Below are 13,006 nucleotides of genomic sequence, written 5' to 3'. Positions count from 1 at the left end.
AAGCAGTGTGTGTACATATATATGTATGTATTTTTTGATAAATGTATATATGTAATTTTACACAATATGCGAGACAGCTTTTTGTAGTTCAGAGTTGACAGATGGGTCAGGGCTTAGGAAATGGGATGTGGCTGAAAGTGCCCTTGTACTTTGGCAATCTCCAATCTCACGGTTTTCAAGACTTTGCCAACATATTCCTTGGGGCGTCATTTATTTAAACTGAGGGTGTAAGACTTGGTTAGCAACCTTCACTAGAAGTGAAATAAATAGGCAAGAATAAATGAAAGAGGAATCTTCTGCAAGTATACAGGCTTGTAGCATTAATAGGTGTCTGTCTGTCTATGCAAATAGGAGGTAATCTCACACTAGCTAGGACTGTAGCCAGAATAACACCTTTTGATTTATACTGTTCTGACTAAAACAAGGGAAAAAAAGTATTGGGAAGTGTTGGTAAATAATTTTCATTTTCCCCTTGCCTTGTCGTTAATTCCCTCCCACAAGAAAAAGAAATATGATTAGGAAAAGCCAAAATAAAGGACAATGCATCATATGCTGACAATGACTGAATTTGGCTTCCTTGGATGGAGGAGGAGGAATTGAAAAATAAAAGGTCTTCAGGTTGAGAGACTAATGTATGCTCCCAAGCTGATCTGTACTGTTTAGCACAGGGAAGAGAAAGGAGATGAATAACAAGAACTGCTCTCTTATGTCTTCATCATTTTATTCTATCAAGCTGTTAGTGTAGGCTCTGCAAAATTTGTGAGGCTGAAATTTGCCAAGATTTATGGTTGGGTGTAGAAATACTGCCTTACTTTCAGATTAAAACAGCTAGCAGTGGTAAATCAATACATGCACGTCTGCAGACCTGCCATGAGCTTGGCTTATAAATACATATTAGCATTCGTCTGGTTTAATTACTCATCTTCCCAAATCATTGTCTTGATTAGTGATCATTTCTAAGTATGAAAAATAGGATAAAAGAAATTGCTAGACTGTGGAAATAATATTCCAGACTTGTAATTTGAACCTGTTTGGAACTTCATTATTTTGCTTGCAAATTAATAATGATTTTCAAAAAACTCCTGTATCCTTCGTGGCTATGTGGAACTCTGTGCTCTCATATTTTTTTTGTATTCTTTCTGGGAGCCACAGAAACTATGATAATTTATTTCAAATAATATTGTTTCAGTTTTTGCTTTTGGTTGTGTGTAAAGTGCAGATTTTTTTCAGTGTTTTACTTTTAACCCAGGCATAATTTGTGTCTGTTCTGTAGCGTTAGTGTAAGAGAACAACAGGGTAAGGCCATTTGCTTTCTTAAAATAACATGGCTTTGTTCTTCGATCTTGTAGCTGTGGGAAACTAACCCCTTCCCATATACCTGAATAGCCTTGTCAGTAGGTGCACAGGCAAATTCCTGCAGAAAATGTAGATTGTCCTGTGTTTTCTTGAGTAAGAATGATTGTAGTACTAAAAAGTGGGTTAGCCAAGAATTCCAAATATCTTTTAAATTAATTACCTCTTTTTTGTAAAATAAGGATTCTCCACAGTTTGCTTTGCTAAACCGGATGCTGAATGATACAGATTAGAAGGTGCAGCCTGCTTTGTGAGGCAGGAATTGAGAGGCAGACGTCTTGATTTTTTTTTATAATGTTGTAGCATTTACTGGTAACTTCTTGTGTGAATGTCTTAATGTATGTTAGTTGATTTATGATAATTTATGATAATTCTGAGATTTGTTATTTGTGACTATCTGAATAATTGCACAAATAATTTTCATGTGAATGATCCTCAGTTCAGTGTCTTATGGTAAAAGTTTCTATAATGCTTTCAGTGTAAGAGTACTTCATATAAATTACAATATACTATATTAGAAGTAGAATAGTAACAAATCAGTTTCTAAACCATTCAATCTAAGTTACGCACATCACTTCATATTCCATCCAACTCTAAAATATTTTTCTCAAAGAACAGTGCCTTATAATTTGTAAGAAAAACACAGAGTGGTCTTTCACTAATGTTGGTCGTCAAACTCACTAGAATATTGGCAGGAAACAACACTTTTAATGTCAACCAGCATTTGTGTCCCTGCAGACAGATGTTTGAAAATGTAATGTAACTCGACGTAGTTCACACCTTTTAAAATACCTCACATGTGAGTTTTCAAATTGGTAAATAGAAAAATCTCCTAAAAGTATAGGTGAAGATAAGTTGTGAAGTTATTACTTAGCTCTGCTGAACTTTTGATTTTATGAACTGTAAAGGTGATGATAAACATAAACTATTTCCTTTTTCAAAAGAACAGACACTTTGGTTAATACATTACTGTGATTTTTATTTTCTTCAGTGTAGGAGAAAGCAAGCTACAGTTACTTAGACAATACTTGCACTTTGAAGTGTGTCAAAGAGGCAAATCCGCTTGTGTTTCTGATAGGTTATTTATCCTGCTTAACCTATAAACTGTAAAGTAACAAGGCTACTGAACTGATAGATAGCCTAGCAGATGGTTCAGAGATTATGCTAAATCACCTCAGCTTGTCAGAAGTTAGGTTGGGTTACTGCAGGGGCAGTGGCTGCAAGAAACACTGAATGGGATCATTTTTCTCAGTTTGTCGATTGAAATTCCATTTTTCTTCACAGCATGTGGCATCTTGTGTCTTTGCAATTAAAACAGATAGGTAATCAACAAATTTAGGACCAGCATGTTAGTATTCTGGCTTTCATAAGAATCATTAGGATGATGAGAATCTTTAGGTATCTGTGAAGTATGAAAGATGATCTCCTGTGCAGGGCAAGAGGTTGGCTCTGCCACTTTTGCTGCTGTTGCTCTTTCCTTTTTCAGTGTCTGGAGCTGTTGCTTTGGTCTCTCGCTACCATCAAGTTGAGCATTATTATCTTGCTAGCCTAAGAAAGGTTAAATGGAAATTAAATGCCGTGTGTTTAGTAGTAAAAACCATGTTGCAGCTAAGCAAGGATAGGCCAAGATTCAGGGCTTTGAAAAAAATCTCACCCTGAAGAATGGGTGATTATTGATCATAGTTCTGTCAAATATCTGTATTCACATCCTCAGTGGAGCAACTGAGGCAACAGATGCTGATAAACTTGTCAGAGCCTAGAATAGAAGTTATAGGTTCATCCTTCAGAATTTGCCTTTCCTTTTTTTTTTTTTCTTTTAAATTAACAAAGCCCCCAAACAAACCCTAATGTAAAGGTTATGTACTTTGTATTTTTAAGATCTCATTATGTCAATTCTACTGCTGTTGTGTTTTTATCAAAGTGGCATCAACTGAATTCTTCTTGATGCCTGCCAGGGAAGAATACAAGAGCCTTCCCTTCCGACTCCAAAAGCTCTTGGAGGGGAGGCTTCATGGATTTTTTTTTTTTTTTTTTAATTATTTTTTTCCTCATGATTGTATCATCATAGTACTGAAGAATAACTGCTGTATTTCACATATTGCAACATTCTTAACCTTATAAAGTAAAACTAAATAAACATGCCATTACTTTTTTTGTTGATTTAAGATTGACAGAGAAAATGCCTGTGCTGGCAATTGTTGGAAATCTGTTCGTTTACTACACACTAGAAAGCCACATTAGGAATGCTGTTTTAGTGTCAGCTGTAATGTCTTAAACATTTAAAATACCCAGAGATACTAAAAAAAGGCAATTTTCCTGAGTTGTGCTAAATGAAAGGGCATTGTACAGTTGGTCATGCTTTTAGGACAGTTTGTTGTGCAAAAAGGAGCATACTAATTGAAAACCCTTTGCAAAATGTCATAAAAATAGCTGTAGGATGCTAACAGGACTTTCCCCCCTTGATTTTCAGTCAGCTTTTAAGAAATGGATAGAGATTATTCACACCTCTACAAAGCAAGAGGAAGCAAACGTTTCCTGATTTTAAAAACATTTCTTCCCTATCCCCACAGCTCATCTTTGGCTAAACCAGGAAATAACTACTCTTAAGAAAAACAAAATGGGTAGCTGAAAAATGATACTCTCCAAAATCTTCTTCCTGTGTGTCACTTTGCTACTCCTTACGGTTTTGAATTCCTAGTTCTTTTGAGCTATAAGGAGTAGTTACATTTGTGTAGAGCATGTAAACTATAAATCAAATACCTATTCATAAAATACTTCTTTTTATCTGTTAAAATAAATACTGTCCAAGAAACTAAGAAGGCATTTGTTCATGCTTCACCAATTTGTATATGTCCGTTATGCTAAGCATCTGCTCTTCTAAGGACAGAAAGCTGTAAGAGCTGATAGTATATCTGATTTTGCATCTGGTTTTGCTACTTTTGATTACTTCTCAGTGAAATCTGGAGTTGTAACCTACTGACTCTGAAGGAAAGGTCATTTGTACCAAAGTAATATTAGTTTGTACTGTGCTGATGTTGGTAACTGCATCAGCAATGATGATAATACGTGCTTTTATCCACTGATTCTTACTGAAAACACAAATATGGAAAACTTAAATGAAGAATTAAAGGTAGAGAGGTTGTGAAGAAAGCTTGCTTGATCTTGTGAAGAATTTACAGCAGCAGGTAAGACTCTTGAATTGTCAGTAAAGCCAAAGATCTGTAGATCTGTGGGGTTAGGGGTTTTTGGTTGGGTTTTTTTTTGTCTGTTTGTTTTGGAGTTTTTTTTGGTTTGGTTTTTTTTAATACACAGATCCTAACTCCTCAAAAATAGTCTTTACATTAATAGACAAAATGTAATTTTAGTCATTTTGTAAAGACAATCAAAACAGTAGTTGGCTTCCATAATAACAAATTCTAATTTATTTGGAGGTATTATTTATGTCCCAAGTAAAATAATAAAAAAACAACAAGGAGAACTACTTGGATATTTGGGTATCTTGAAAATACGATCATTCTCTCTGAAGTACCAGAGAGTCAAAGGGACAGTTAATAAGAAAGGAACTAGCTTTATGTCAAAACCACACAACCATTTAACAGCATGTTATCAAAGCAGTGCTCTAACTTTAATTTAGGTTAACAAGGAAGTCCTATTTTGCACGCAGTGAAAAATATGATCCAATACCTGAAACGGGGCACATCTGGCTGAGTTGATTAACCCAGTGTTTGCGTGTCTGAAGCTAGTAAAGGAGATTTTGCTGAACCAAACAAATTAGCCAAATCTATAATAATTTCAAAACACAGCTTGTACTAAGCTAAATTATGCATACCCATTAACTGTGCAAATAAAAATAAGAAAAATATAACTGCAACTTTTTATGTAATTTTTAATTATGCACTAAAAATGATTGGTCCAGCTTTTGGTGGTAGGTACTCATGTTCCGGTAGCAAATCTTTAGGTCCATGAGGGCCATAAAGCAACTGAGTGATTCCAAATTGTTTCTCAAAGAACAGTGTGTCTTCCAACAACAGAAAACAAAATATGGACAAAATGTTCTCAGCAATGTCTCCTTCTACACTGGGGCATAGATGTGGTGAAGAAGAATTTAAAAATGGAAACCATATGGTTTGATTCTGTTCTCCAAACTCAGTATTCTGCTGGATTGAATAGATTTCTTTATCAAGTTTTTGTAAGAGAACATTTACCCATAATTAAATAGCAGGATTGTATTGGCAATTATTTTCGACATTCCCCTTATTGAGAAATGAAAAAATTGATACATGGAGAAACAAAACCTCCTTCTGTTTATCTAAGCTTAAAAGGGAGCAGCAAGAGCTTGAGGTTCAGTACGCCACTTTCCCAAGATGTAGCAGAGAGAGGGAGGTATGGGAATCAGATAAAACCTTTTGTACTGCTCAGAGGCTGCTCTGAGCTTGGTTTTTGGATCCAGGAGGAAAGTCTGCTGGGGCTGATTAAGTTCCTTTGGTTGTGCTGTTGGCTTAGAAATGCCCTGAACACTGGAAGAGCAGTGAGGAATGGGAGCCAGCTGTACCAAGTCAGCCCCTGCTGACAACTCCCTTGACTCTTTTCCTCAGTTACAGGGAATTTTCTTTGCTCCTTTTGCACCAGGTAGTATAGAGGAGCTGAGAACTGCTGCATAGATGAGGCCTTCCCATGGACTGCTCAGGTTTCTCCTCTTCAGGTCTCAGTTGAGATGAATGGGTTGGGCTTCCACATACTCTACAAGTGAGATAGACTGTGGTGTGGGTTTGGCTATTAAGACCATTAGTTTCACGTAAATGTTTTGAGTTGTACTGTTCAAAATAGAATACTCTGTGTTTGGGGAGATGAGGGTGCTGTCTGAAAGTTGCACATCACTGATCTGTAGAAGTCAGTGTTTGTTATGTGCATTTGTTTAGGGTCATACTGAAGGATAATATTATTCCCTTTCAAGCAGGAATTTACTGCATTTAGAGCACATGCAAGGTGCCCACTGACCATGTTGTGCACTGAATAAGGGCATGTTTGGATAAGAATGTTATTTTTTGTTGTGGTTTGTTTGTTTGTTTGTTTTTAAAGCTGATTTACAGTCTAGGCATCCCCACCTGCATGTTCTTTTTAATGTTACAATTAATATACAGGAATTGTTTTGGAAGTATTTGCTTTATCCATTTTGTTCTAGTTATTTACCCTAGTCTAAAGTAAGGTTTATTTTCATGTGGATCCACTCAGTAACTGCAATGTATTTTAGGATGAACTGATTTGCTCTCCCACATGACCCTCTGTATTGGGTCTGGCTGAGATGCAGTTAATTCTCCCCATAGCAGCCCTCGTAGTGCTGTGCTCTGCATTGGTAGCTAGAAAGGTGTTGATAACACACCAGTGTTTTGGCTACTGCTGAGCAGTGCTGGCACAGCATCGAGGCTGTCTCTCCAACATTTTTGCCACCCTCAACAGCAGGCTGGGGCTGGGCAAGATCTTGGGAGGGGACATAACCAGGACAGCTGGCCTAAACTAACCAAACAGATATTCCATACCATATGACGTCAGCTCAGGTATAAAAGCTAAGTAAAGGGAGACGGAAGGGGGGCATTTTTGTCTTCTGGAGCAACCACTACGCATACTGAAGCCCTGCTTCCCAGGAAGTGGCCAGACATCGCCTGCTAATGGGAAGTGGAGAACAACATCATTTGTTTTTCTTTGCTTTCACGCGCAACCTTTGCTTTCACTTTATTAAACTGTGAAGATTTTGTGTGATGAATGTAGATGTTAACGATAATTCTTAAATATGTGATGCACAGAGGTGAGGGGTGGAATGTATTGGCTTTGTGTGGCAAGGTTTTGGTATCGGGGGGATTACAGGGTTGGCTTCTGTGAGAAGCTGCTGGAAGCTTCCCCTGTGTCCAACAGAGCCAATACCAGCCGGCTCTAAGATGGACCCGCCGCCGGCCAAGGCCGAGCCCATCAGCGATAGTGGTAACACCTCTGTGATAACATTTTTAAGAAGGAAAAAACATTGCTGGGACGGAAACGGCAGCCGGAGAGAGGAGTGAGAACATGTAAGAGAAACAGCCCTGCAGACCCCCAGGTCAGTGAGGAAGGAGGGGGAGGAGATGCTCCGGGCGCCAGAGCAAAGATTCCCCGGCAGCCTGTGGGGAAGACCATGGTGAGGCAGGCTGTCCCCCTGCAGCCCAGGGAGGACCCCACGCTGGAGCAGGTGGGTGCCTCAAGGAGACTGTGACCCTGTGGGAAGCCCATGCTGGATTAGGCTCCTGGCAGGACCTGCGGATCTGTGGAGAGAGGAGTCCACGCTGGAGCAGGTTTTCTGGCAGGACTTGTGACCCCACAGGGGACCCACGCTGGAGCAGTCTGTTCCTGAAGGACTGCACGCTGTGGAAGGGACCCACGCTGGAGCAGTTCGTGAAGAATTGCAGTCCGTGGGAAGGACCCACGTTGGAGAAGTTTGTGGAGGACTGTCTCCTGTGGGAGGGACCCCACGCTGGAGCAGGGCGAGAGTGTGATGAGTCCTGCCCCTGAGGAGGATGAAGCAGCAGAGATAACATGTGATAAACTGACCGTAAACCCCATTCCCTGTCCCCCTGCACCGCTGGGAGAGGTTGGTAGAGAATCCGGGAGTGAAGATGTGCCCGGGAAGAAGGGAGGAGTGGAGGGAAGGTGTTTTGAGATTTGGGTTTATTTCTCATTACCCTACTCTGGTTGATTGGTAATAAATTGAGTTAATTTTCCCCAAGTTGAGTCTGTTTTGCCCATGATGGTAATTGGCAAGTGATCTCTCCTGTCCTTATCTCGACCCACAAGCCCTTTGTTCTATTTTTCTCTCCCCTGTCCAGCTGAGGAAGGGGGAGTGATAGAACGGTTTTGGTGGGCACCTGGCGTCCAGCCAGGGTCAACCTGCCACAGTGTTTTTGACCCGCCACATCTTCCTTGCTGGTTCTGCCTGGTTGTTGTGCTCTCTCTTGTCTTTGGGTCACCTGGTGAGAATATTGGCTCCCTATCAAAACTTTTGTGTTCAGCCAGGTTCTCTTTCCTTTCACAATTCCACCTTATAGTGAGTCCATGTGCTCAGAGCCACTTAGATGTTATGAAATCTGTGCTTGGTTTTACCACATGACTCTGGCTCTTACAAATAAAGAGCATTCCATGAAGGGGAGTGATAAGATGCTAAGATGTAAAAATTAATCTAGAATAAACACAGAAGATATGCAGCATTTTTTCTGCATAGCAGAGGAGTTCTGACAGCACTACAGTAATGTAAGGGATAACAGCAGGATCTTTAGGAATGCTATTTTTACAGCTGGATTGGACTTAGGCAAAGAGAGAGCACTGTGCATCTTCAACACAAAGTTCTGGGCAGTTCAGGATGGAGGACCTAACCAGCTCTAAAAGGCAAGGACTTTCCATGGTAGCAGAGATCCTTCTGGCATGTTAGTGTCCGAATCAATGTCAGGTGGTAGAGAAACCCTTTGCAGCACAAGCTGGAAGACAGTTTGAAAGTACAGCAAAGGGAAGCATTGTGAGCTTGGTGGTATGAGGTATATTGCGTTAAGCTGCTGGGGACAAAGATTTCAACAATTCATTCCAGACAACCCCTATCAAGCCTCTCACTGCCTGTTCTAATTGTACCTCCCCTCGTGCACACACGGATAAGTTCTTTCAACACTCAAAATAGCACTTGTGGCAGAGACTTCAAGCTACTTCATTCCCTATTCTTTGTCATGCTCATGATAGCATCTTATCGCCCTCACATTTGGAAGTATGTTCATTATACTAGCAGATGTACAAAGGGAGAAAAAAAAACAGTGGTTCAGTTTGATCCATGTACTTAGTTTTCTAAGGACCCTTTTCTTTCAACGTCATGGAGGTTGCCAAAATTAGGCTTCAGTGAAGTTTCATTCCTAGCTATTTGTAATAAATGTCAGTGGGATTTTTTGTACTTGGTTTGACTGTGTTGCTGAACAGTGTGATTTTTAAAAAGTATATGGTGATGCTTGGTTTCACGTCTTCCACTTCAAAAGTATCTAAGACAAAGGTATAGTGCTGTGTTTTGACATTCACATTGCCTGGCAGTAGATCTTCTTAGGGCAGCTGAGTAGGTGGGGATTAGCCTTTCATTTCTACACAAAGAGTATGTAATGGGCAGTGGTAAGCATTATCCTATTAAGTAGTAGTACTGCTTATCTTCCGAACTTGGCTTTTGAACAAGTTTCTTCTTTATCTCCTATCCAAATACACATTGGTATTGGTGTTCTGTAATATAACGATAGCTTGTACACTGGTATGCAGACTGTTACTGAACATACCCCTTTTAATCCCATAACCAATGCCCCCTGGCAATTATTTACCTGCCTCTTACCCAAGCCCTCTCTTCCTTAATGTGTTAGTTGACATTGGTGCAAGTGCTGTATAGAAAAGAGATGCAAAGCTGAAAACATCTTTCAATCTCCAAAAATAATTCAAACTAAAGAGAGAATGTGTTAGCAGCACTCAAAAAAAAAAAAAAAAAAAGGAAGGAACTCACTATTGCTGCTGAACATTCATTTGATGTTATATTTGGGAGAAAAATAACCTACTTAATAAGGAATACCTAGTTGCTTGTCACCAGCCAGATTAGCAGTTATTTATCAAGATTAGCACTTAATTTAAAAGAAAGCATATTTTAAAAAATTGCCTCAGAGGAGAGGGAATGAACAATCACCAATCATTGTAGAAATGATTCTGCCAACCATGAGAGATGTGCTCTGCCTTAGGTATCAGGTCTCACCAAGCATGCAGTAAGGCTTTGGAGCAGAAGAGTAGCCTCAGCAGGGTGCCTAAGGTAACTAGATGTGTGTGAGCTTTGAGAGGAATGATGATCTTCAGGCAAGACCTAACATCATAGACATCTTTGGAATATAAGTTTTCTTTTGCTTGCTGTGTTCCTTTTTTGTGAGCAGGCAATACATACTAGTTTGCACCATGACTTTGATGTGTTTTATAGCTCATTGATTTCTGGTGGGTCTCAATTGCAGTTGCACCCAACAAATGAGCAGTTGAAGACAGGAGATTGTGTTAACAGCAGTATTAGGACTGCAGAATTCATGAGGAAGGAAGTAGATTTTCATGATGGTCATCGTTTGAAGGAAGCACCTACGAGGAACTGCAAGGAGTAATTTCCCCTGATCTCAAACCGCATGGTGGGAGCAAGGAGGGGATGTATCCCTCTGCCCAGGCTCAGGTGGGGTGAACTGCATTTCTGTGCTTCATGGCAGGACTGGAGAGCTAGCACATGGGAGGAGTATTCACAGGGAAAATCATAAGAGAAATCCTGGTGATGGCTACTATTGTTATGCTGGTTCTCCGAATCATTCCTAGACTCACACTGCTGAAAATTCTTGGCAGTCTTCCATGATAGCTGGTTCTTTGCAGGAGCCATGCTATCTAGGACAGTGAATTAAATCACTAGTGGTCTTGCACATGGGAAGATGGTCCATGAAGTGGCTGTGAAGAACAGACATGCAGACACCTATTTATAGGTGTGCGTCGGCATCGGTGGGCCAGCGCAGTCCATAGCCAGCCCCTGACCCCCTTCCCTGACCAAACTGGCTGAGGGTTGCAGTTACTTGGTTTACGTAGATAACCAGTGCCACAATTTTTCACCACCACCACTTTCTACACTTTCAAGAACTGAAACAGTAGCAGGGACAAGATCATCCTTCAGGGATTTTTTTCCCACAAAGGGTTATGTAGCTCTTCACTTTAAGAAGCTTAGGGAAGCTGATAGGATATGGAGAGTGCTGGCTGTCAAATGTAATGCTGGGTGCAAGCAACTTGGGACATGAGAGTTTAGTGGATCTTGAAAAGCAGTATCCCTGAACAGTTTGCCACTCTCATGTATAACATGTACGTTTACTCTGCAGTCAGAAAAATTCTGGAGAACATTTGAGAAGTTTTGACTTACGGACTAGACAGCTTTCTAAATGCAATGACGTATTTGGAAAATAAGTGGCACTAATAAGGAAGCACCTGCTCCAACTATTAGGCACAATTTCTATTGCTTTATTACAGCTTCTAGCATGGTATATTTAGGTATGCACTGATTTTCATTGATGCTTGTACATTTTTATGCTATGGATGGAGAGTTCTATTTTATATCAGTGTAGACGCTCACAATTTCAGATAAAATAAGGAAGCCAACACATAGTGGCTAGTGTCCCAGGTTTACCCCCTTGCAACTATTCAAAGCCATACAATAACTTTTTCAATAAACAGAAGGTGCCTGACACTGGTCACAAAGAGTGGTAACTACGCTGAAACATGTATTTAAATGTTCTTTAGGGGCAAAATACTTTGTAAATAGGCTTCATCCTTGAATAACTATCACCTTGCAAGTGAACAGTTATTTGAGTACTCTTAACTAACTAAGCTTAACTTTATTTATTAGGCTTCTTGAAGAACTTTTAAGACTAATACAGCTACTGTAGAAACTGAGTTAGTTGTCTTTTGAAATAATGTCTTTTTGAAATGATACTTGCTCTGTTGAAGTTAAATTTAGTAGGTGAACTGGCAAAACTTCAATCTTCCCCAAATTCCATTTTCTTATGCTGATAACATTTCTCATAATTTTCAGTTCATTTTAGGTTCTTGTACAATGTTAAAGAACCTCTTAGCACACAGTGCTTGGGTATACCTGTTAATGTAGTAAGTTACATTACATTCTCATGTGAAAACAAACATGTTACATTGTTTCTCTCTTGTATACTTACAGCACTGGATCAAATGTATTTCACAAGCAAACAGAGGAGGTTGTGATAAGGAACTTGGGAAACCTGTGCTCTATTTCAGATTCCGCTGCTGATGCACGCCAAGGGAGTTGCTTTTTTTAGATTGAAACTGGGATTTGACTTCCAAGGAAAACTGCAAGTTTTCACCAGCAGCGACAAATTCTACTGTAAATTTGATCAAAAACCCTAATGCTGACAGACTTTGCAGAGCACTTCAGAAACAGCAATTGTGCCTATAGCTGGGATTGCTGCCCGCCTGTTTCCCAAGCTTAATTGCTCTTAGCTCACTGGGTGTTTGCCTTTGGACTGTGTAGCAGATTGGTACCTGGGCTGCCCAGTTATTGAGAAGTTGAGGAACAGGCAATGAGAAAAAGAAAATTGAAACTTCCCTGAGGGATGTTTTGGTTTTAGTTGAAATTGTTTACATATCAATTTTCCATTTTAAAAATACAGAAAATCTTTACCACCTTTGCTGATCAGCTTTCATAAATCTGACTTGCACTTGTCACCCTCCAGAACAAAGTTTTTAACCTTTTTGCGTTTGTCAGTGGGGGGGGAAGGGATAGCTAAGGTTTTTTTACTGTTGGTTTGTTGGGTTTTTTTGTGGTTTTTTTCCGTACCTTGTTAGTTAGCAAGCCTAGCACTGACAAGGCAGCTTGTCTGCTTTATCTGGTATATATACTGAGACAGTTCAAGCTTATGTCTAAAACATGGTTTCTTATATGTACCAGGATTTTAATTGTATTGTATTCTTTTCTATAAAGCACTTTTTCTCTGGCTTGTTTTGTGATTCTGCGGTATCACTGAGAACATAGGGAGAATAGAATGAGTTCATGCTTGAAATTGTTGATCTTTTTTGTCACTTCCATCCG

The 13,006-nt window shown here is 39.7% G+C and overlaps 1 protein-coding gene across 7 annotated transcripts in view; it reads left to right on the top strand.

Moving 5' to 3' along the window:
- RBMS1 (RNA binding motif single stranded interacting protein 1) overlaps positions 1-13,006 on the top strand; it is a 149,280-nt gene that overhangs the window by 97,185 nt on the left and 39,089 nt on the right. The window lies entirely within an intron of this gene.

Source organism: Haliaeetus albicilla, chromosome 4 (assembly GCF_947461875.1).
Source record: "Haliaeetus albicilla chromosome 4, bHalAlb1.1, whole genome shotgun sequence".
Lineage (NCBI taxonomy): Eukaryota > Metazoa > Chordata > Aves > Accipitriformes > Accipitridae > Haliaeetus > Haliaeetus albicilla.
The sequence above is the reverse complement of the archived record's forward strand: the minus strand, read 5'-3'. Positions and strand labels throughout refer to the sequence as shown.